The sequence below is a fragment of the Sorex araneus genome, chromosome 2 (assembly GCF_027595985.1).
Source record: "Sorex araneus isolate mSorAra2 chromosome 2, mSorAra2.pri, whole genome shotgun sequence".
Classification (NCBI taxonomy): Eukaryota; Metazoa; Chordata; class Mammalia; order Eulipotyphla; family Soricidae; genus Sorex; species Sorex araneus.
The window spans coordinates 289781577-289807825 of NC_073303.1; the positions used below are offsets into that span (position 1 = coordinate 289781577).

At 36.7% G+C, this 26249-nt stretch overlaps 1 protein-coding gene across 3 annotated transcripts in view; it reads right to left on the reverse strand.

Moving 5' to 3' along the window:
* LPP (LIM domain containing preferred translocation partner in lipoma) overlaps positions 1–26249 on the reverse strand; it is a 729416-nt gene that overhangs the window by 521838 nt on the left and 181329 nt on the right. For all 3 annotated transcript variants that reach the window (XM_055129532.1, XM_055129531.1, XM_055129533.1), the window contains one exon: positions 13726–13789. The gene's annotated coding sequence lies outside the window, so the exon portion shown is untranslated. The remainder of the gene's footprint in view (positions 1–13725; positions 13790–26249) is intronic.

Genomic DNA, 26249 nt, shown 5'->3' on the forward strand with positions numbered 1-26249 from the left:
CATATGCATACACAGTTCTAAAAAGCAAAGCAGACTATTTAAAATGTGCGTCTAAGATGAAGTGCTGGGATAACTTCCTCTCTCTCTATCTCTTTCACTCTCTCTCTCTCTCTCCTTTTATCTGTTGTAACTTAGAATGGAGACTTATACTTTAGAATAAATATATTCCCTAAACCATTCTTCATATTAAAATGACTTCATGGAAATAAAGGTGGGCCTGAAAGTGGAAGGAGGAGAGGTAGTTTTCCTAATGTAGAAAACTCAGAAGAATGCTAGATTATAAAAACTAACTCTCAATTCAGAGATTATTTTCTTTACAAGAGAATGTTTCATTTCCATCGAACACTAAATACAATGTTCAAACTTTTCAACTTCACCTACAAGTTTTAAGCAAAAGAGTAAACAATCATTCCCCAAACATCAAAGCATCAATTTTACTTTAATACTTTCAGTTATTATGTCCTTTTAAAAAACAGATAACTTTATTTTAATTCTATAACTAATTTACAAAAATACATACACACATACATACACATGCACATGTGTGCGCGCGCACACACACACACACACACACACACACACACACACATGCAGAGTACATAAACAGACAAACCAAAGTATATTTGCCTCACAATTCTGGACAGAGGCCATTATTATTCAACTCATTCTTCTAAAACACCTGGAAAGTCAGACATAAAGAGGAAACATACTATCAAGATATATCAAGATATTACATTAGCTACAAATCAGCTTTGTCTCTGTGCTGAAATTTAAATTAAGCAGCAGTGTCCTTTATAAGTACATACAGAAAAAAGTAATTTTGCTCAGATTACCTCACATCTGTGGTTTTTCAGAAAGAATGCAGTATGTTGTCTCATCCAAGAGTTAGGAAATCATAATGGATACTAACTACTGAATATGACAAATAATGAGATATGCTTATGAAACATAAATATAAAACACAAAATCTAGGCTTTGATGACAACATTCAAAAGTTCTTACATTCTTATTTTATAAACAAATTAAAAGAATTATAATTTTTTCTTAGCTAGCTTAGTTAATTCACTTGGGGAAGAAGACCTTTCTCCTAATATCCTAACTGCATTCAATTAATTAAAGGTTAAAAGAGTTTGATATACTATTTTAAAGTTTATTTCAAATTAAGCAAATTAAACATAGAAATGCACTGTTTTTCTTTGGCATACTGAAAAAAAAGCAAGTAAAGTGTTGTTCAAAGAATTAAAAATCACTATTTAGAACTGAGATTTCAGAACTAATTTATCAAACTCTTAAGGGGATGGGTAAACACTGAAAATGGTTGATACATAAACTTAGAAACAATACCCATTGCTATGAATTGAGGCAAATTAAAAGTAACAATTTCTAGAGATATAAGATCTAGATACAAATAAGGTTTTGAAACATTCATATCTGAAAGCAAATTTGAGAAGATAACATTTTTTGTTCTAAAATAATAATAACTGACAGCACACTTGGACCTATATAAATTAACTTAGAAGGTGAAAGAAATCTTATGAACTATTACAAAAACAGTTCCTAGTAGTCATTTTATTTTCTCAAGCTTCACTAAAAATTAACATAAACATTAAAAGCTATCCGAATTTAACTAAATTCAACACAAAGAAATCTTATGGTATGCTTGCTGTTTGTGATTCACGTCTATGTCAGGTGCTATAATTGAAAGGCAGTGAAGGATGAGAAAAAATCGGATAGATCGATTCATTTAGGTAATGATTTCTGCCCCTAGAACCCCTGGAACCTTATTGAGGAAATGGTATTCACAAATAAACTATCTGAAGGGTAGTTCAAGCAATATAACAATGTACCAAAAATCATTATAAAACAATATAACCTCCCCCCAAAAAAATAAAAAGGTAGACTGGGGTAGTGACTCAGTGGTAGAGGACCTACTGAATTTAATCCCTGGCACTGTGCTTAAGCATGCCAATACACACACACACACACACACATAGTTCTGAGGCAGTCATTAAGGCAGTTATAAGAGACCTTACATGAGGTCTTAAAAGGCAATATAAAAGCATGCTTTTGTGTAGATGTACTATCTCACAGTGATTCAATAATTTTTTTTAAAAAATTGCCTTTTTCGGGCGGGGGGAGTGCCGCTGTTTTGTTTTGTTTTGTTGTGTTGTGTGTTCTCCCATAAGCCTCTGTGTGGAATCTCTGTCTGAAAGTATTTCTGTGGATGGTCACTGCTGAGTACTAAGTGGCACCATGGTCCTTTGCTGTGGGCATCAATCTACTATGCATAACCTGCCCTCACTTCCTCATCCCTTTCTCTGCATCCCTCTATTCACCATGTCTGCATTCCCGGGACAGTAAAGTCTCAATACTGATTTCACTCTTTCCAGGCTGAAAGGGCTACAGGGGGAATATTAAGGGAAATCCCTCCTTCACCCTCTGACCTTGAACAACTCACTTCAATACAAGAAGCCTCAGCTTCTTCACTACGCAGTGAGATTCGGGATATTTCCAAACCAACTCTTAAAGCACAATCAATGTCTTTGTCCTGATGTACTGTTTCCAACAGTCTCAAAGTGACAACTGGGGGCTCACCAGTCACACTGCTCCTTAAAGAGGCCCTGACATGACCACATCAACTGTTTCTATTGTGGGGAAGGTCAGGGACTCCTTCAAAAAATAGCTGATCTAAAACAGAGCCCAAGGAGTGTCATGGCAACACTGCTTGCAAGCTGCCAGAGGTAGGGAGGAAACGGAGCCAATATGCGTGTACAGCTGCCGCATTTCCGAACAGCACTCAAACCTCGTTAATATCATCTTGCTTAATACCGAATCCCATAGATCAGAAGCTATTTTTACTGGGGATGTCACGGATTTATGTATCATCTTCCCTGCTTGTGCTTTCACAGTCCAGTCCGGGGGACTCCATGATGGAAGAGTCTTGAGGATCTTAGACATCTGGGGTCAACCCAAGGGAAGTAGGGAGTGGAAGAGAACGTGAATAGGAGGAAGAAAAATATACTCCGTGAATATACTCTGTGTTTCTGGAGGAGAAGGGAAGGGGAGGTGTAAGATACAGTAAGAGAAAGTACAAGAGTGTACCACAAATGCTCAGTTGAACATGCTCCGGACCCAGCTCTGCAGACAAAGCTAACTGTGTGCAGGAAAGACGTGGGACATGGGTTGTCCCACAGACACCAGGGTGAACACATAGATTCACACCTCCCTTCAGGTCATGACCGCTGCTAGCTTTCACTTGCCTTTACAAGAGCCTGTCTGCAGAGTCCTGTGGTCATATTCTAGCAGGAAGCACCAAGGCACTAAAATGAACCTTTCACTGGAGAGAAGATGGTTTGAACTAATCACCCAGTTTATCAGCAACTCAGTCCCTGCGGGAGACAGCAGGATGCTAGCTTCTGACAACAGATCCCAGCCAAATGATGTCCGAGGCCCAGTCTGTCACATGCATAGTAGAGACCTAATAAATTTCTGCTTCGTTCCATGCAATTCTTTCAGCAGCATAGTTAGGTGCATCCTTTATCTCTAATGGTTTCGTAAACAAGAGGAACTCAGTTAAAGTCGGCAGAGTGAGAAGAAGCTCGGACCCCAGCCGTCCCTCTCTGCTTGATCAGAAGTGGGTAGTAATACGAGAAATGTCACTGATAACGGGACAGGTCAACTAAATGAAGTCATTTCTTATCCGTAAGGGGCATAACTAGAGAGTTCTTTAAGTTCTATTTACTTTTGAAATTCTGTAAGCTTGTCTACCTCAGAGCCATCTCCAAAATCAGCGCGAAGCTGAGGAAAAGCTATGCGCGTCTTTATGGCTCACTATGTCCAAGGCATGGTGCCAGGAGCTAAAGGAGATTTGGAGAAATCGAAAGCTGCCTTCAGATTCAGAAACCTCATAATAGGTGCATGCTGTAGCGGAGGAAGAGGGGCAGTGCAGGGGAAGTGAATTGGAAAGGAACCCTGAAAGAATGGTAATACAAACTAAAGTGTAATTATGAAACAAAGCACAAAGCTAAGGGTGTATTTCATAGCCAAGGCATGGAGCGAAAAGACTTCCTAAAGAAAAGAGAATGGGTCGGTGGTCCTTAAGGTAAGAGAGCAAGGTTAGTAAGTGAGAAATCTTGAGAGGATAGTCTATTTGGAGCTAGGATGGTTAACTGTCTTATGTCTGAGATCCTTTTAACATGCATGGTTTTATACACTAAAGGCTAGCATAGTAATGGACATGCCACTTGCCATCTGCATGATGTTAAGTAGGGTCATAGAAAAGTGCTGACAACATCACAGGGGTTCAGGATTCAGCTTCATTATCATCATCTGCCCATTTAGCCGACGGTGTGGGCTCAGCTATCCTTATCTGGAGGAGAAGGGATCTTACAGAATTCCAGATGAGGCATCTCAAAAACCATTCTGCCAAAGCCCATATTTTGCAGATGAGAAGGCTGAGGCCATCCAAAGAGAAGTGCTTTCTCTCGATGATCCATTTCTGTCCTCTTATGCCCAGTTCTCTGGATCTGGTTGCCCACCATCTGCTTCAGTATGTAGTTTCCAGCTGATGGGGGCCTGTCAAACACTGATTCATTACCTTCTTGGTCACTGATCATGTCTCAGTGGCCGGGTCTATTTGACATCTCCAGATACAAAGAGTTGCGTAAACATTTTCACTCTCAAAGTTTAATCACAAGCATGCTAAGTCTAAGCCCTAAATCAAACTCACCTCCACACACTGCCAGTTTCTTCTTCAGTGTCTTACCAGCAAGCCAAGCTTAGTAAGAGCCAGTTAAACGTTTATTCCATCAGGTCAGTCAAGAACCTCCACTTTGTGCATTCATCCAACAACCTTCTCAAAGATCCAGCTGCCTCTAAATATCTCGTCTAACTATGTCTACTCTCCAGAGAAGTCACAATAGTTTCAGGGATCTTTAAAGCCATTAAGCTCTTTACCAGATCTACTGCAAATATAACCAATGAGAAGGGAGAAAGGAAAAAGAAAAATCAAAGGCCCTGGACTACAAATTGGATAAACAGCCATGTCTTTGTACCGAGGAGTCCTGGGGTCATTCTCTCAAGTTGACAAGGAAGAATTCTTCAGAGTAGAGAAACACGAACTGGCCCCAATCTCTTGCACTGAGTACCAAATGAAGCAAAGAGTTCCAGTTCTGCTGTCTGCAAGAAGAATGCTTCCGTCACTATCAGAAACTAATAGATAAACCGTCTCAATGGTTGCCACGCAGTCGACTGCAGACAGAGAGACGGCAGGAGAGAAAAACTGTGGCAGCCACCCACAGCAAAGATTTTATGTGGAATGATATGCTACCAGTATTTTCAGAGTGGAAGCACAGCAGAAAGATTTATGAGACAGAGCTGGGTGACTCCAGAGGCTACCCGAGGCACATATCAGATGGGAATTAAACAACAACAACAAAAAATCCCTTTAAACAGAGGAGAACTCAGATGCCAACACATCACCGATGGCCCCAGCCTGATAGCAAAGGCATATTGGCACCACTGTAATGTGTCCATTCACCAATATGCTTCCCCCAAAAAAACACCCATATGCTTTCTTTCAGCTTCCATATGCTTTTTTTAGCAAGGAAGCTAAAATATTTCATTAGTTTTGAGTAATTAATAATTACTTATTTCACAATAGTCACCCTCATTAAAAAAATGAAAATAACTGATTAAGCTGCAGGATCCTGGCTTTCAACTCAAGTTTCTTTTTTTTTTCTTTTCTTTTCTTTCTTTCTTTTTTTTTGTTGTAAATTCTGCCCCTCGAGGAACTGAGTCAGAGAGTAAAACAGCCAGTGTGGAAATATTTGCACTGTGGGAAACGAAGAGTTACCCTACACATGGCCCAGCATTCCAGTGGACTGAGACAGCGTGGTTTAATGAAAAGAACATGGACTTTGGGAGCAGAAGGTCTGGAGAGCCAATACCAGTTTGACCCCTGGTGAATAGTGTTGGTGAGGAAATGAAGGGCGTTGAAAAGATAAAGCCTGCTGGATCCCTTCAACACAGCCTCCCATTATTCCCAGGGAGTTACTTCACAGAGATCCCTCCGCTATCTCAAGGCACGGGGAAGGCACACCCAAGAATGCTTGGCACTGTGCCAGTTGTTATCATCAGTAGGCGATGGCCAGTGGCCTTGAAATTGGTCCTAGGCCCAAAGTAATCCTTCTCCAACTCTAATGAGGAGAGGGGCTACCTGGAGATCTTTTTCAAATGCAGATTCTGATTCAGAAGGAATCTCTAGAATGTGTCTGAGGTCTGTCTTTCTAATAAGCTCCCACATAAATATGGATTTAGTTTTGGTCTTCAGACCATACTTGAGGAACAAAGACATCAAAAATAAGTAAGACATTAAAAAAAGGAGACATAAAAAATAAGTAAGTTAGGAAATGGAATCTGTGCAAAGGCACTGTGCCACTGCTTGTGCTATATTGAGGACTATTAATCATTCTCCCAATAGTATTTCTATGCATTGATCCACACAATATTATTTCACTTATCTTTACAACGGTCCTGTAAGAAAGGTATGTGGTCCATTTACTCACATTAACACGTGACCCATAGGAAGCAAGTAAGTACATGAAGCCATGCAGTTAATAATACCAGGTTCATAATCCAGGACTATCAGAGCCATCAACCTAATCAGTATGAGGAATGAAAGATACAAAGAAAGAAGCAATGAAAGATACAAAATAGAAGTAAATATTCCTGTGGAATGTACTCATTATGGAAGTCTCATTCTACCATAAATGAAACTGGCTGATTTTGTAAACTGTGCCCAGTAATCTTTGAAGTGGTTTTAATCTCTGACATTTATTTCCACTCTCATGTCATGTCACCCATGTATACTCACAGTGGGTCATCAAGTTCTCAGCACTAAATTCACAAATGTGGCATTCATTACATCTTGGTATGACCCCAATTCCAGTCGATCACACCTGCATTTGTGCTGATCTACCCATGGTCAGAAATCTATCTCTGTTAAAACTTTCATGCTCAATATAACAGAGATAAAACAGTAAAGAGATTCCCCAGAGCATTGGAACTCCACATCAGCTGATAGTTCACAGTATAATGAGGGGATCATGACCCTAACTCCTCTTTGTCACCTCCTATCTCACAAAAATGGAGAAATTGAGACCACTAGACTGATTGAGGAGAAAATGCATAATGCATTTCCTACATTCCAATATTTTCATCCTTATTTAGTACCATCTTAAAGGTACTAAATAAGAATTTAAATAATGTATCTTCACATAAGTCATTTGTGATATGTAATCATATCCTTATATCAACTTCCATCACACCAGCTCACTGTACTACTCTGGGTCCAAGTTTCTTTTTCTTGTTTTGGTTTGTTTTTATTGGATCATAGTGAGATACACAGTTACAAAGTTACTCAAGATTGGGTTTAAGTCATACAATGTTCCAACATCCATTCCTTCCATCAGTGTACATTTATTACCAACAATGTCCCCAGATTTCTTCCCTCCTCCCTGCCTGCCTCTATGGCAGACACATCTGCCCTCCCCTCTCTCTCTCTCTCTCTCTCCTCTCTCTCTCCTCTTTCTCTCTCTCCCCCTTCCCTTTTGGAAATTATGGTTTGTAATACTATTTTCAAGGTACGAAAGTTTTATGGTTTAGGGTATAACTTCACATTTTCCCCATGCATGTTTGATGTGATGTCTGGATGTATCCCAAAATTCAGAGTGATATGAATTTAAGTACACATTTTGCTATTTATTATCTATGTAGCTTCACAAATTACTATGCTTCTCTAAGAACTGTCTCAATCTATTATTATAGTTTTCTTTTATGGGGTTAAACACAATAATGGAATAAAAATGGCTAGAGATACATTAATGTACTAAAGATGGCTAGATTTAGCAGACAATGATTTTAAAAGTAATTTGAGTGAGGGAAGGAAGAAGCAAGTGAAAAAGTCAATGGAAGAAGTCGGATAACATTCAATATTAAAACACTGCCCCGTAGTTTGAGACACGTTACTGTCCTGAGGTTGACATAAATGATGTTGTCACTCAGAGGAAAACAACAGGTGAACTGTGGGGAAAAAAATCCAATAGCAACCAAAAATGTCTGCTATACAAATGTCATCTCACACTTTACAGACTGAAAAATATATTTTGCTAAATTTGAAAACCACAGAACCCAGGTATGGCCTTCAACTCTACAGATTGCCTGAAACTACAGACAATAATCTATGCAGAGGTGCATTTTCCAACTATAGAAAGTCTAATCTGAGTTTCATACTTTTCATAATCAGCCTCTTCTCTCTACCCCAAAAACACATACAACAGACACACAGACACACAGACACACACACATACACACACTATTGTGGCAGATAAATCTCTTGGAAGAAAGGGACCTGTCAACTAAAAGAGGGAATTTAGTGAAATGAGTCAGAAGGAAAGAGACATAGAATGATTACACGTATTTGTGAGATATATTAAAAAAATACATAATATGAGACGATACCCAAGGACAGCAGAAACAAGGGCCAGGAGGATTGGTCCATGACTGGAAGTCTGCTTAAAGTGCAGGGGAAGAAGTCAGCTGGAATAGAGAAGGGACCACTATGACAAAAAATAGTTGGAAATGATCATTCTAGTTAAGAACCGTGTGGTGAAAAATAGGTAAAGGAATAAACATAATAAACTCTCAGTATCTGTATTGAAAATCCTAAAAGAAAAGAGAGAGAGAGAGAGAGAGAGAGAGAGAGAGAGAGAGAGAAGGAAAGTGCCTGCCATAGAAACTGGCAGTAAGGCGGTGGGGGGGATCGAAGAGGGGGAATGGGGAGGGAAACTGAGGACATAGGTGGTGGGAAGTGTGCACCAGTGGAGGGATGGTTGTTGGATAATTGTATGACTGAACCTGACCATGAACAGCTTTGTAACTGTGTATCCCATAGTGATTCATTAAAAAAATATCATTAATTATATTTTTTAAAGATGAAGAACAAACATCTTCTTTAGGAAGTATGTGCACTAAGCATTATCATTATGAGCATTCCACACCAAGAAAAAGACTGTTAGTTGAAAAGTTTGCTTTTCTGAAAACTTTGGTACAAACCAAGCACAACTGAAACTCAGGGGTAGGTGAAACTTTGACATCATTTATTCTGATTTCCTCCTCCTCTTCTGATCTCACATGTGGAGAAATTCGTATTCAGAAAAAAAAAATCAGACCTTCTCCAAAGTCAGGAAATGTATTAGGACCAGGGTTAAAACTTCAGACTCTCTAAATTGGATTGTACATTTTATATTTCCATGATATGGGGTTCAAGTTAAGTGTTTAGATCCCATGGTCTTTAACATCTTCTACCTAGAGAATAATTATTATTCTCTTCTGTGAACCTGGAAGTTCCCTAAAAAACATGACCGGTTTTGTCAAAGAGACTGTTTCTGCATCATTTCAATCCCAATCAGTCCCATGACAACAAGACAGAAAAAAAAAGATCCGAAAGAGTGAGAGCTGCTTCTATTAATATTGTGTGGCACAGAAACTGGGAATTATAAGCCTTGAACTAGATTTTACTGTGTTGGCTATTCTTCTCCTGGACTCTTGCTTATTAATTTTTCATCTATCTTCTTTATTAATGTCCCAAATCATGCACAATAAGCGAACCTAGCTAAGTCATACTTAGCTCCCTATTATTTATTGGATCAGATAGGCAGAAGGCAGCTGGAGCAAACAGTGGGGATATCAGGGTCGCAGAGTCCTCTATAAGTAAGACTTCCGGGAATTCAGTCTCCAAAGGAAAACAGAGAGGAGAAGCTGACCCAAATTCTCCTTCCCACAGCACCAAAGAGTTTATGAAGGTACCTAGTAACCTTTTACGTTTTAAGGGTATACCACATCCTGCACTGATACTGATACTGTTTTTGTTTGAAAGTAATTAATTTTGTAATACATTACATATAGGGAAAAGAATGAGCAATGTGTAAAAAGAGAATTCTTGGGTCAAATAGAGCTATGGCTATGGAGTCAAAAGAAAAAAATCTGTATGAGGACAAATATGTAGAGAAATCAGACTCTTTTCTTGGCCTAATATATCATTCTATAAAATAAGACAACTTGGCTAGACTGGCTCCCAAAGTCTCCAATAGTATTGATATTTTGACTTCTCATTACAGGTTAGTGACTTACTTTGGAAAAGTCAAACAACTGAGAAGAAACCTTCCCATGTCACCAGTGGATAAGTTTAACATATTCTCTAGAAATGAAACCCAAGCTATTGAGTTGAAGAAGTATTTTTTCCCCCTTCTCGAAACAGAAATCAGCTGTTGTTGGTATGGTATTATCATGTATAGATACACATTAACTGTGCATGGAAAAGTCAAATTAAATCATTAACTGCTTTCTGAGATGTGAAAGAACAAAATTCAAATAAAAAACTGTTTCATACACTGGCTCTGTCATAATCATAGAACTTTTCAAAGGATAAATAAGTGGCTTCAGCAAAGTAGCAACAGGGGAAAGAAATGGCCTAAGGAATACAACCATACATGTTTGATTTAGTAATATGATCAACGATTCCAATTCTGTCTATTACTAGATGGAGAAGTGGATTGCAAAAAGGGAAAGTGGTTTACCCAACTTGACAGCTAAAACTGGGATTAGAATTAGATTTTCGTGATCTCTTGTTCATATAACAACATGTAGTGCCTTCCTTCCTCAAACAATGAAATTCTATCCATGGAACAACTAAGTTACATTGTATAACTATTGCCTCTGCCTCGGCATCACAAACACAGTAAGTGAATAAGGTAGACTAGTACTGTTTGCTTCAATTGTAGTAAATAATTCACCCTAACAATATAGGCAAATCCATGTGAATTAATTAGGTATTACTCAGCCCTGCTAATGAAACACCCTTTGGAAATGAGGGATAATCAACTGCTCCAAAAATCAGAAGCCTGTTCTTGCTCAAGTAGAGATCTTGCCTATTAAAGAACATCGGGTATCAGCCCTAAATAGTAAACAGAGTATACCATTTCAAATTCCATGAAGTGCAGCTTTAAATAGATTTGGTTTGGAAATGGGACAAGGAACACACCACAGTCAGTGGATCAATGTTGAAAGCAGAGAAAAACAATGATTACACTCATTAAGTAGGTACCTGTTGACACATCTACTGTCAAGTCTAATTATTTATTTAAACTGTTATTCCTTCTTCATTACTGCCACGGATACCAATTATCGCAAGATTACTTTCTATTTCTACAGCATGCCCCCAGAACAACCATCTTTCATAACATAATTGTCATAGACTTTATGCCAACTGTTTTTTAAGTGGGATACAACCATCAAGTGAAGGTTTTTGTTTTGGAAAAAGTATGTGAGCATTAGTAAAAAAATAATTTATTACTAAGCTTTGATACAGTACTAGGATGCAGGGAACACTCAAGCATGCCAGTTTAAAACATGGCAACAATTGTGCATAAAATGCGGGGTAGTCACTTATTTTCTTTCCAGAGATTATTTGAGACAAAAGTTTTATCTTTCCCTCCCCACACTCATCACGTCCTAAATTTGGATGATGGAGATAGATGATAGATAGATTTATAGAGTTATATTTCAGGACCAAGGTTATGACTAAACTGTAGAGCATATGGCTTACATGTGTGAGGCCCTAGTTCAATTTCCAGTACCACAAAATAATTCATAAAAAAGAGCAATATTCCTTAATCTTTTATTTATTTACTTAACCCCCTCTTCATAGTTTTAAATTATTTTTATTGAAGAAGAAGGGCACAGTTAATCACTGTGTGGAGGAGCTGGAGAGGTAGTATGCTGCGTAAAGTAAAGTACCTGGTATGCGCAGGTATTATTCTAGGCGCTGTGCTCAGGGTTCACTCCTGGTAGGGCTCAGGGTACCATATGGGATGGTGGTGATCAAACTCATATGACTGGTCAGTCACATGAGTGAGTGCTTTACCCAGCCACTGTCTAACATAATCACTTTGAGGGAGTTTATTGCATTTTTATGATTTTTATTTTATTTCTGACTAGCATTTTCAGAATTCCCATAAAAACTACATTTTTGTAAATTAATGTAAATGAATAAGTTTTATATGTTAAACAGCTATCCAAAACTGTATTATACCTATAGCACCTCCTTTTCTGATTGTTATAGGTTACATTAGAAAGGAATTTTGATATGGGCATTTTGTGGACTAAAGAGGAACCAAAATATAGGAAAGAGTCATTAATTTCTGTATTTTGGGCCACTCCCTTGTTTACAAATATCTTTCATAGAAATGAGAATAGAATCAAAATCACTTAATTGACTTCCATGTCTGATTTAGAGAGAAACTTCCCATTTATATATGAAGTTCATATATAACTCTTCATATAAACATAGGAGTTTATGCATATGCATAAAAGCATATAAGCATGTAAGCATTGAATAAGCATTCTTATTCAATGTAATTTGTGAATATTAGCTTTGACAGTCATATTAATGCAACATATTTCTACTCGGCTCAGAATTGCTAATTTTGACAAGTATGGGGAAATAACAACAAATGAATTATTTCAAATATCTTTGCAAACAGTCACATTTTGCCTCCAGAGCATGAAAAGACATATCAAAGAAATTCTGAAAATATTAGTCAAACTTGTGTCTAAATGCTGAATATTATACCTTCCACAATGTTGCTTCACTGACCTTCTATTGGAACACTACATTAACTGTGTCACTGCTTATTGGCAAGTGACACAGTTAAGATTTCTAAATAATGACATATAAAACAGAACAGCTAAATGAGAAATGAAAGTATCAACCGTTAGTCGAAGAGAAAATAAAAATCCTTCACATATTTCAGCTATCGTCTTTTCATTTTTTGTTGTTGTTTGTTTTAATGTTACCAGTCTCTATTTTCTCCAAACTCAAGATAAATGCCATATTTTGACCAAGACCTACCCCTTGAGATTGGTGTGCAGATATTATGGGTCCGGAGGTTTGAAAGATTGTAAGTCATTTTCTATATTCTTAAGAATTTTTTGGTCATAATCCAAGACTACGAGACTGACTGGAGTGATAGCACAGCAGGTAGGGCCTTTGCCTTGCACATGGCTGACCCAGGTTCGATTCTTCCATCCCTCTCGGAGAGCCCGGCAAGCTACCGAGAGTATCTCGCCTGCACGCAGAGCCTGGCAAGCTACCTGTGGCATATTTGATATGCCAAACACAGTAACAACAAGTCTCATAATGGAGAAGTTACTAGTGCCCGCTTGAGCAAATCAATGAACAACAGAATGACAGTGCTACAGTGCTACAATCCTAGAGTATGTATCTTTGAGAAGGTATGGGGGCAAGAAAGAGATAATAACTAGCATAGCTAAGCTCTTTCAGAGCTAAGAAATCCTAAAGGCAGAGTATAGTGAAAACACACTTAATCAAGGGTCAGAAAAATGTTTTTAACATTCTTAATACTAAAATATTCATTAAATAAGAATTTTCTGCATTGCTCTGAGTGTTTAAGGTAACATAAGGACTCAGAAATAAACTGGAAAATAGATCAAAAAGATAAAAAGGAAAAGCAATCCCCTGTCTTAACTATTTTTTATAGGTTTCCCCCCCCCTCAAGAAATCTCTTAGTTTACTTCACTTGGACATAAAATCAACATTAAACATTATGTGCTCTCTGTCATTACATCAAGATGCAGTTTTCCTACCTCAGACAGCAAGCTGTTGGAGGGTCAGTGCACAAGAGATTCAGCGAATTGCAATTCTAGGTATCTGCAAATCAAATAGCAAATATCACTCATAAGTATTAAATTGCATTCATCCATTAAAATCATAAATACATGTATGCATATAGAGAGCTGTTTTTCTCTTACAAAACATTTTAGTACTCATAACACCTTCTACCCTACAAAGGACCACAGAAAAGCCATGAAGAGGTGAGATGAAATGATTCTTCCTTGTAGGAAATAAAACAAAGTTTACAGAGAGAGAAAGAAAGGTTGATCAATGAGTGAACAGTTCTTTCATTATTAGTTTCACAAATGTCAGTAAAAATATGGGTACTGCTTTTCTTATATTGAAAATAATGCAAATTGAAGTACAGAACAACTTGTACAGAGTTAAAAAGTACAATTCATGTCAGTATGTGAATTTAGACCCTTAAACTTTTCTATTTCTGTAATCCAACAATTCAGATTTTTCTGGGTTATTAGCATAAAAAACAGGATTAAAAAATAATTCAATTTTATCCACTAGACTTAGTATAAGATGGAGTAATAAAAGAAAATCAATCTTTGATCTAAATAGAGCAGACTTGCCTCCTCTTACCAATGGCCCTAGATAACTCAAACTTAAAGCATCAATTTCTTATTATGTAAATTAAGATTATAATTACTTTGTAGCCTAAGTCTCAGTTAAACTTTTTCTAGATTTTTCATTATTTCAGATCATAGACAGTACATATATATGCATATATATACACAAACACATATAAAGAGAGAGAAAAAAAAAGAGAGAGATGTTATATAACCAGTAACAGTTTTCCCTTTGAGTCCACATTTAGATGCTATGAGTGCTAATAGAATAAAATATCTCCGAATTTAATATGTATTTATTCATGCCATTAGTTGTAAAACACCATTATTTTCATTTGTGTTAATCTCACATGGTTTCACCAAATAATGGAAAGCAACAGCTTCTGTTCCCAAAGACGAAGTCACAAAATTTTAAAAAATAGATAAACAAGAGTCTGTTGGCTTAAAAAAGTAAGACTGCTTTAAACTTGAAAGTCCTATCGGTGCATTAAGTGTCATTTTAAAGTTTGTTTGTCTTGTATGAAGTTAAGTCGGGTTATATCACTGGCACCCCATACTGCCCACCAAGCCTGCCCTGAGCACAGAGCCAAGACTACGCCCTGAGCACCATCAGTTGTGGCCCCAAAACCGAAAGTAATTAATTAACTAAAATGCAAAAATTTGTGCTAATATTCACACTTCAGGTTCAGAGAGAGAGTGTTTCGAACAAAAGAAGAAACAGAAAATTTCTTAATATAGTGAATAAATTTATTGAGAAGTATAAAGCCTCTAGAAAATTGTATTAAAATAACCCATTTTCCCATAGGACTCAAATTAGATTAAGACAAAAATACAGTTGATAAAGACTACCTGCAAGAAATTCTTGTCACATGCCACAAAAATCAAAACATTAGTCATATTTGAATATTATTTATAATTTGAAAGGTAATACATGACATATATATCAAGTCATCCTCATATAAATCCAGTGAAACATTATTGCCCTAAATTTACTTATATGCAAACCAAATTTCAATTATTCTGTGGCTCATGTGGAGCAGATAAAACGTTATCCTTGTATGCTTAAAAAAAAACCTAAAAATTGAACTTTCATATTACCCAATAATTCTACTTCTTAGCCTCTACCCAAAGACCATGAAACACTATTTCAGCAAAGACATTTTCGCTCTGTTAACAATGGACAAGACCTAGAAATAACCCAAATGTCCATAAACAGATAACTTGATAAAGAAACTACGGTGCATATACACAAAGAAATACAACGCCACTCTAAGAAAAAACAAAATCATGAAACTGAGCACTACATGGATGGGACTGATCGATATCATGCTGAATAAAGTCAGTCAGAGAGATACAGATACAGAATGGTATCTCTCATAGATGGGATATAAATAAATATATTATGGAAACAACAAATTGACAAAGACAACAGGATCTGAGAGCTGGTTTACTAAACTGAGGAAAGTGGTGGAGAGAAGACTTCACCTGAGAGTGTCGGAGAGAAGCAGTCACTACAGTGGAGACTGTGGTGTGGGAAGTCATATGCATGAAACTGTATCATTAACAGTACTGCAGATCGCCATGACTCAAATCACATAATTTAGTGTTTTTAAAAATGCACCCTGTATCTCAATACCCTAGGAACTTTTTTTCCATCTAGACAATCTCCCTCTTTGAACTAGGCTCTTTGGTAGGAAAGAAAAAATGAGGAAATAACATAAGACTGTCAAAGGTCAAAGTATATTTATATTTGATTCTGCTTCACAGGTAAGTGAAAGAGAGAAGACTTCACCTGGATGACCTCAGCAGGTTATGACACAACATGAAAAAACAGCAAAAGTGATGCTCAAGACAAAGCGATGGAAAATACTAAAATACTTGGCTTTGCCTCAGGACATTTCAGAGCTACAACACTCTTGAACAAACATTCCAAATATGTCACAGAATCAAAATTTAAAAAATCGCCATAGATCCTTCATCAAAGGCTCAACTTCAGCAGTAGAAAAACTCAAGTCTTCGGTGTAAAGAAGTTCACCACCCCTCTTCATAATTTGAATGATTGCTCTGTGTCCACAGTAACTTTTGATAATTTCCCAAATCAATATAAGACTGCTAGACCCAGGGGCTGGAGCGGTAGCACAGTGGGTAGGGCATTTGCCTTGCACACGGCCAACCCTGGTTGATTCCCAGCATCCCATATGGTCTCCCAAGCACCGCTAGGATTAATTCCTGAATGCAGAGCCATAAGTAGCCCCTGAGCATTGCCAGGTGTGACCTCTCCCCCCAAAAAAAAGACTGCTAGACCCAGAGAGACATCTGGAAAAACTGAAAAAAAAAATCCCACTCTAGCATCTATAATAAAGTCAGTTAACCTTGGATGCCTCTTTGTATCTGATGACTGTTTATCAAGAACCTGGCAGAATCTTTTGCAAACCACCCATCCACTCCCAAGAAAAATGTTCTCACCCCAGAATATTTCAACAAAAGAAAGAAAACTGCACATTTATAATCCCCCTGTAACTTGTAAACTTCAACCAATTAATAAGAACCTGTGAAAAAAGCAGGATACCAAACTTAGTTGCAACTAGCTGATCCTAACTAATTGGGAGTAGATAGTCAGTAATTGATTAGTGATCAACTGATCATTTCTACTATGTATTTTCAAAAACAGAAGGAAACAAAGAGCAATTGTGAAAGGGATGGAAAAACTTGTTGAAGTGTTAAAGAAATTTTTAAAAAAAACTTGAAAGACACAGGAAATGAAGAAAATATTTTTTAAAAATTTTTATTAGTAAATCACCATGAGGTACAGTTACAAACTTATGAAGTTTCATGTTTGCATTTCGTTTATATCCTTCCACCAATGTCCATTTTCCTCCACCAATGTTCCCAATATCCCTCCCACCATCCCCACCCCAACCCCCACCACAGCACCCTGCCTCTGTGCCAGGGCATTCCCTTTTGTTCTCTCTCTTGTTGGATGTTGTAGTTTGCAATAGAGGTATTGAGTGGCCATCATGTTCGGTCTATAGTCTACTTTCAGCACGCAGCTTTCAACCCGAGTGGGTCCTCCCAACATTCTCTACTAGGTGTTTCCTTCTCTATCTCAGCTGCCTTTTCCCCCAGCCTGTAAGGCCAGTTTCCAAGCTATGGGGCAGACTTCCTGGTTCTTATCTCTACTACTCTTGGGAGTTAGTCTCCTATTCTGCTACATTATATTCCACATATGACTGTGGTCTTTCTATGTCTGACTCTTTCTTTCTGACTCATTTCACTCAACATAATACTTTCCATGTTTATCCACTTATATGCAAATTTCATGACTTCATCTTTTCTAACAGCTGCATAGTATTCCATTGTGTAGATGTACCAAAGTTAGGAAATGAAGAAAGTAGAGACCCATTTTCAGTAGGTTTTTCACAAACCAGAGTATCACTAACTTGATCTCTGAACCCAGTAAAGAATTTAAGCTACATAAATCTACACTGATTATCTTCACATCACAAACAAAATTTCCAACCACAGACATCAGAATTACTAACAGAAAAATAAATATACATTTCAATATTTAATATTATATAAATGTTATAGTACCGATATAGCAGTCTTGTAAAAACTTTCTCTAAGTCAACAATGAGTAACCTTTTAGCCCTCTGATAGTTCAGAATAGACAGCAATTTTTTAAAAGAAAACTAAAATAGGGATGGAGAAAGTGGTTTTCATTCGTAGAACAACTCCCATTTTTTTTTAAATAGAACATGCATTGCCAACCAATGTCATCACCATTGTGAACTGAATTCAAAATTTGAAAGCGAAGATTTATTAAAGTTACTCAGAGTCATCCTGAAGACCCCAGTCCAGGAAAGAGTCACTGGAATTCTGTGAGTTCTGGTCTGTTTTTCCCAGGTTTCCTCTCAGTCTATGTAAGTAAGTTAAATACATGGAAGAAAACACATTAGTATATTTTAGGAATGAAGACATCTAGCCCATTTATAATATTTTCAGTTAACAATAAGGTTAGTTGCTAACATTCCTGTTTAGTGATAAAAGAGAAGCTTCATTCACAACTTCAAAGTGATCTGTGAATTTTACAAGATCAACTCAACCAGCTATTTGTGTGGAAAGAGATAAAAGGACTGAAGATGATTTGGACCTCCTATTGTAAGAGACACCCTTCTGGATGGGTGGGGATGGGTGGGTGCAGTGAGGCTGCTATCTCTATCCTTCTCTTCAAGCAGCTCATAAAAATGACAAGAACAGCTCAGACACAGTACTTTTCAGACTTTTCCTTCGCTCTATGCCTCAAAGATCTTAACAGCCAAGCCTCTGTTTTATTGACTTCAGGTCCCCAAAAGCTTGTCAGGGTGAAGACTTTGCCACAAAAACAAATTGCAGAATTTTAAAGTTTGATCCTCAGCATGCAATATAAATCTATTGTACATCTATTCCTTCTTGAGCATGGTCTTGAGCATGGTTCTTCAAAAAATCATTACATCTAGACTGGAACACGTTAGTTCTATGTAGTGGAAGAGGTAGCAGTAAGAGAAATACTTATCATAAGATTTGTAAATTAAACATCATGATAATAAACTGATTATAAAGTCTATCTCCAAAAGCATGGAATTATTAGACAAAGCCAAAGGAAATAGATGGCAAATATGAAAATATCCATCATTAAGTTCCACAAGAAGATTTTTTTTGTTGTTTATAGGTCACATCAGACAGTACCCAGGCTGACTCCTGGCTCTGTGTTCAAGAATCCCTCATGGCAGTGTTGGGAGACCTCATGGGGTGCCAGGGATGGAACCTGGGTCAGCTATATGCAAAGCAAATGTCCTACCCACTGTACTATCTCCCTGGCCATAAAGAACATTTTTAAATGCACTGCTACATCCTCTACCTTAAAATACTTATCAAGAATACAACATATTCGAAGGTTTATGAATGATTTGGTTGTCTCATTAAAGTAATGTTTGCCAGCATTTAATTGCTTCCCTCCCTGATTTTAATTTCCTCACCTGTCAGCATCTTTCAGAAGCACTGAGATCTTCTGACATCCTGGCTGATTGTGTTGAAATTAATCAGATTTTTTTAAGTAAATTGCTGTGGCCTAACGGTAATGCTCAACTTCTTAATGTGATATTTATAAAGGTTCTATCAATGAAACTTATAATCTAGAAATTAAAAGAGCGGCTTTAGGAATCCTAAGCAAAAAAAAAAAAAGAGGAAAATTAGCTTACAAATTTCTGCCACTAACCGTTTAAAAAAAACGAGCATTTAAAAACATTCAAACAAGTACTTATTAAACACAGTACTTAGCAGCAATCATTTTGGGATAAACAGAAAAGTTTAAGATATACAGCTACCTCAGAAAGTTTGGAAAAAATGAGTAATAAATAATTCATTAAGCTGAACTCACTTTAACTAAGTATCTAGTCACTCAAAAGGTATGTTTTTTACGATAATATTGATAATATGACATTAAACTTTGATACAAAGAAATAATGATTTTATCTAAAAACTCATTCCACTGAGTAAGAAGGCTATAACTAACTACCAGTAATAATAGTAATAGTCTCATTCAACAAGTCACAAGTGACAAAGACGAGTCACAGAACAGTAAAGGGATTCTTCCTTAAATATGATAAGACTTAGTTTTTTGATCCAAATAAAGTCAGAAAATATAGCATGATTACTTTAGAAAAAAGGTGAAAGCAGTCGGCTTTCAAAACAATTTTTCCGTGTTAATTCTTCTGTTAATATCTATCAATAATAGTCCATAAGATACTTTAAAAAAACCATAAACACTAAGCTGTTCTGTGAGAAATAAGTAGAATGATGTTTAGAAAAAAAACTTTTTAATATATCCTACCATCAAGACTATTCGTATATATCTATGTTAAAAATTTCTACTTAGAAATATAGAAATAGTATTTATAATGTGATAAGGTCTCAAAAGTGAGTCTATACTTTACTCAGACCTTTCTTTGAACTACTCTGTAGGTTTTAAGTGCCAAAAACTAAATATAAAGAATACAACATGATGCAGGCAAGCACACTTGAGTAAGGGCCTGGATTGAGGGTAACACAGGGAATTGACTTTATAATCATACATAGACCTTATCTTTGCATTGGATTCTGAGCCCCTACTCAACCGTGAAACATATCCACTTCTATGAAGCTTTTCCTAACTCAAGAAAAGTATAGCACTGTCATCCCATTGTACATCGATTTGCTCGAGCGGGCACCAGTTAATGTCTCCATTGTGAGACTTGCTGTTACTGTGTTTGGCATATCGAATACGCCACGGGTAGCTTGCCAGGCTCTGCCGTGCAGGCAAGATACTCTCAGTAGCTTGCCAGGCTCTCCGAGAAGGACAAAGGAATCAAACTCAAGTCAGAGGTGGCAAGGCAAACGCCCTACCCATTATGCTATCGCTCCAGCTTTCCAAGACTCTGATAGCGTATCAACAATACTAAAAGTACCACTTTGTTTTATCACTTTCACTTGATTGTCTGTCTTAAAGATATTATGTAAAATTCAGTTTGTTGACCACAAACGCTAAGTCCAGATTCTGGTACTTAGTAATTCCTGAAGAAACTGCCTAAAGAAATGCATGAACAAACAAAACAAGTATTCTATGTGACTCCTAGGACACTTAGCTAATAAATGTTATATAAAATATACTTACTAAACATTAGTAATTCAAAATCTAATTTTAAAAACATATTGTCCAAATGATTCTATGACTCAGTGAGAAGCTAAAGAACCTGAAATGATTGGATCATCATTAATCCATTAGGGAAGTAAACAATAATGAATGTAAGATGCTGAGAAAATTCAAGTAGCAAAAAAACAATTTTTATCAAATAAATTATGTTAAATTCTGCGTTAAAGATTACAAAACCAATGGACCAAAAGAAAGTACAGTGGGCAAGGCACTTGCTTGGCATGCAGTTTTTTCTGTTTGATCACCATGGTTCCCTGCACATAGCCAGAAAATACCCCTGAGCACAGAGCACAGAAAACACCATTACCAGGTGTGATCCCTCCAAACAAATTAATTAAAATCACCGGTATTTGAATTTTCATCTGAGTAAATCAAAAGGCTTAGAACTTAGGAATTATGTACTAACATTCATATCCCATCTTTGAACCCACAAATGCACATTTCCCCAGTATACAATAAAGAAGTCCACACAAGTGAAGGTTAATGGGGGCAACTTTAAAGGAATTTTGACATTCTGGTGGTGGGCATGATATAATCAAGTTGTAACTAGAAAACATACAATTAGACAATCTTGGCAATACTATTGTTAACTATAATGTCTCAATAAAAACTGATTTAACTTGAAAAACGGAGGAAAATGTGGAATTGAATAAGATCATAAGAGCCCATTTACATGATAGAAATATAGAAAGTAATATGGAAATAAGGAAGCAAGCACATAAGCATTCAAACCTTAATAAAAACCTGGGATATTAAGTTAGGGGGAATAAAAGGAAAGAAAGAGAAAAAAGAAGACTGAAAGAGAAAATGGTTGAGGATTAAAGTTTTCTTCAAGTCTCTAAGAACTTGCCACATAGATGTCATATTATACTTTTGCAAAGTATGAAAGTTTAAAATTGAAACATGGAAAATTCAGTTTCAGAGCTATGAAAATGAGAACTTTAAACACAAATAAGTCCAGTGGTAATATAAATTACATCACAAAAGAATTGGAAGTGTTCAAGTCAAGGTTAGAAGGTCAAATGTCAGGGAAGCCACATGTGACATCTTGGCAGGACAGGAAGTATACACTGAAAGATGGGTCATTGTAGTTCTGTGATGTAACTGTCTACTCTTAAGAGATAAACCACAGTCTATATCTCTAGATATCAATAGGGAGAATTCCCTTTGAAGAAGGAGCCCCAAATAATAACAATCATTCAACATATCCACAGAGCACCTGTAATGTCATAAATACAAGATGTAGTCATGCTCCAGAAATGGCATGAGACAGAAAACATACTTTAAGAGTTAAAACAAACAGTTGCTAACTAATATGTGAATCTTATAGATAGCTAGAATACACTATCACCAGAAGCTTAAGACAGAAATAAAAACATTAAAAAAAAAATTACCTACTAACTTGTTTGTAGGTAAGTGACGACAGAAAACATGCAATTTTGGAAAGCAAATAAAGTCATTAAAGAGCTGAAAAAGCTAATTCACAAGTCCAAGGTCAAATAAGATCACGGTGTTCTGGGTAGTCAAGACACATGCAGGAAAAAATCAAAATAATGTTAGCAAACAAAGTTTAACTCACCAAAGTCACAGGTGCGGAAAAGCAACCCAAACGGGATGAGAAGTAGGAAAAAATGAGATCACATGAAAGAACATTTAACATTTAAAAATGAGAAAACAATAAATCTGAGAGTCTACAAACCTACTTTCACAGATTGACCAGATTGACTCAGTTTCATACACTGCCTGCCACCTTTCTCACTCCAAACTACGGCACCCCCCCACCCTCTGCCACCGAAACCACCCATACAGTATTAGCAGGAGAAGGCAATATCTGGGTCTAGTTTCTGTTGCTTTTTTTCCAGCATTCTCCATTGCTATATCATAGACTGAACAGTTTTTCTTGAAGAAAACAGATCACATAAAATATTAATAAAAGCAAAAGCTAAGTTAAGAGTAATTATTATCGGACAATCTCCCTCCCACAGGGGTGAAAAAGAGCTAGAGACAGAGAAGATTTAGTAGATAATTGGGGCAGTGGCTGAAGTGATTATTGAGAATTCTTGCAGTCATACAAATGATAATGGTTTTAGAATGTCGCTTCCTGTGACTTAACTAATCTAGGTGAAAAAAGAGGTGGCTGCTTCAATACAAACTCACTTATATGAGTTTGCCGCTCCCCCAAAGGTTGCCATTCTAAACCAGAAAACAATCAACAACTCCTTCAATATGTCTCAATCTTAGCAAAAAAAAAAAACCAGCATAGCAGTAATTGCTCCTGAAATTACTGAAATTCTGCAGTAAAACCTGCAGAAAAGCAATGTTTCAGGGGTAAATCAGAGTAGTGAAATATGCAAAACATCTTAATACGCAAAAAACACAATTATATATATATACATGTTCTCGAAAATATACCAATATATATGGCATTGCTACATTCAAAGAATAATCGAAGAAATACCTGCTTTGAAGTTCCTGAAACTGAGTCAGGAAATCAAAGGGAAACTAGCCTCTGCTCCCAACACTAATAATAACGGAGGCAGCTGTCTTAGGTCTCATTCAGTTCTCCTATTCCTTATAATGAAAAGATATTATTTGAACAGTGACTTTCAATGTGCACAAATACATAAGAGGTACTCTGGGTCTGTTCAGAAGCTGTAAGCTCGTACTACTAAGATGAGATGAACCTTTTCTATTAAGCAGACAATTGTGCCAATGGTCCAAAAGCGAGAGTGGGTTAAAAAACAATGGCTGTCATCCTAAAAAAAAAAATCAAGTCAGTGGCATTAAATACTCTGCTAGTCATTGTACTTTAAGCCATCACATAAGCACAATAAAGGAAGGGGACAAATGTACTACAAGTTTCACTTAAATCTGCCTTTAATGCAACAAAAAACATACATTTTATTAAATCTTAATCCTTGGAGTTGAATAGAAAATGCAACAGGGAAGGCACTTGTCTTGCACAAGGCAGCCCTGGATTTCATCCCTGGTTCCCCATATGATTTGTTCCTGAGCCCACCAGGAGTTATCCCTGAGTGTGAAAACCAGGTGAAAGCCCTCACCTATGGTCCAAAAGCCAGCATAGATAAATCTGAATCCTTGGAGATATATATGTTTTAATAGTGTATGTAACGTAGGCATAAGGCACTTCTGGTGAAACCTGAATTATACTAGTTATCTCCAAGAAATGCATTTGGATGACTGAATTATAAGATCAAGACTGAATTAACAGTCTTTTATGGAGTTCCATTTTCATTTGGAAGACATACTGAGAAAGTTTATCCATTCATACTTAGTTTTGTCAGAAAATTTTGTTTTCTGCAAAATGTTTGAGACAATTTCTGAAAAATAAACCAAAAGATTGTATCATTTCAAGGAAAACAACTAAGTGTTTTGTTGCCAGTAAGAAAAATTTTAAAGTGAATTATTATATGAAAAATCTCAAATCTACTATATATGTGATATCTTATATATTTAAGCTTCATGATGAAATCAATGGTTATACTGTAAGTTATCTTTTATTATATTGTAGAATAAAATATGACAACACTTGAAAGATCTAGATCAGTCTACAAACTCTGATAACTGATATTTTCCATATGGCCAATGCGACTTACAAAATCAGAGATCAAGATCAAATCAATGTGATCTGAGACCAATGTATTTTAAAGTAACAAAATATTACAAAATTTATTTCAGGTTTTAGGGTGTAGGTAATCAGACCAGAAAAAAATACCACTTGTCAAGTTTTAGTATAACATCAAAAAAGAAAATCTACAAAGAATTCCTTTTGCCTTCCTTTTTGAATCATTTTGGGTTTCAAATCATAAATATGCTTTCTGCATTTCTACATGAACCTTAATCAAAATATGTATCCCAAAAACCTGAATGCAAAAGTGAGAATTCAATTGCCATGTTTCTTACTAATCTCTTTTTACTTTTATTATTTTTGGTTTTTTATAATGGAGGAGGAGGTGGTCACACCCGGCACTCCACTACTCACTCAGAAGTTAATCCTGCTCTGCACTCAGGGACATTCCTGGCAGTGATTGGGGGTTCACATGGGATACTGGTGATGGAATCCAGGTCAGCCGCATGCAAGGCAAATGCCCTATCCCCTGTACCATCACTCTGGCCCCTTGTTACTTCTTTTTTTAAATGTATTTATTTTCATACTAACATTTTTTTAATTTATATATATAAATTACATGGGCTGGAGTGATAGCACAGTGGGTATGGTGTTTGCCTTGCACCCGGCCGACCTGGGTTCGATTCCTCTGCTCCTCTCGGAGAGCCCAGCAAGCTACTGAGAGTATCCCGCCCACACGGCAGAACCTGGCAAGCTACCCATGGCGTATTCGATATGCCAAAAACAGTAACAAGCCTCACAATGGAGACTTTACTGGTGCCCACTCGAGCAAATCGATGAACAAGGGGATGACAGTGATACAGTGATATAAATTACATATTATAATGATCTAAGATGTAATTAGCTTTAAATGACATAAGCTAAAATCACATTTACATTTTTAAGATGTCTTCAGGTCAAACTGAATAAATGAAATTTCGGTATGCTTTTCTCCTATCTAGAACCAAACTAATTTGGTTATAAATGATTCTACAAGATAGAATAGCTCAGCTCTACTTCCAGATCCTACCTGTTTACCCTTGCCTGTTTACTCAGTAGGTGCTCAGTAACTCTAGAATTTCTGAATGACTTCAACTTAGAGGAGGCCACCAGTTAATTAATACTCATCTATTCTTTTTGGGGGGACAGTCACTGATGATTTAGGCACCTGGATGCACATTCAGATTTTAATCAAGGTGCAAATTCTCTCTAAAATCTGTATCTTTCATGTAAAATGAGAATAACAATGGGTCTCCTTCATATTATTGTTAACCTGTAGTGAAAGGATCCATTTAAAAGCTTACTACAGAGTACCTAGAATAGAATAAAATGTCAGTAAATCATATTCATTATTATAAGTTCTCTTACCAAAACTGTTTACAATGTACATGGAAGAAACAAAGCAGTTTACTCATATATTCTCAGGAACTCAAATGTAATGCCATTGTCAAAGCATTAAGCTTTATGAAAAGAGAGAAGCAAAATTATCCAGAAGTACTTCTCACCTCAAGAGCAAAGAATCTGCTCTGGCCAGAAATGAAAGAAGGCTTATAAGAATGA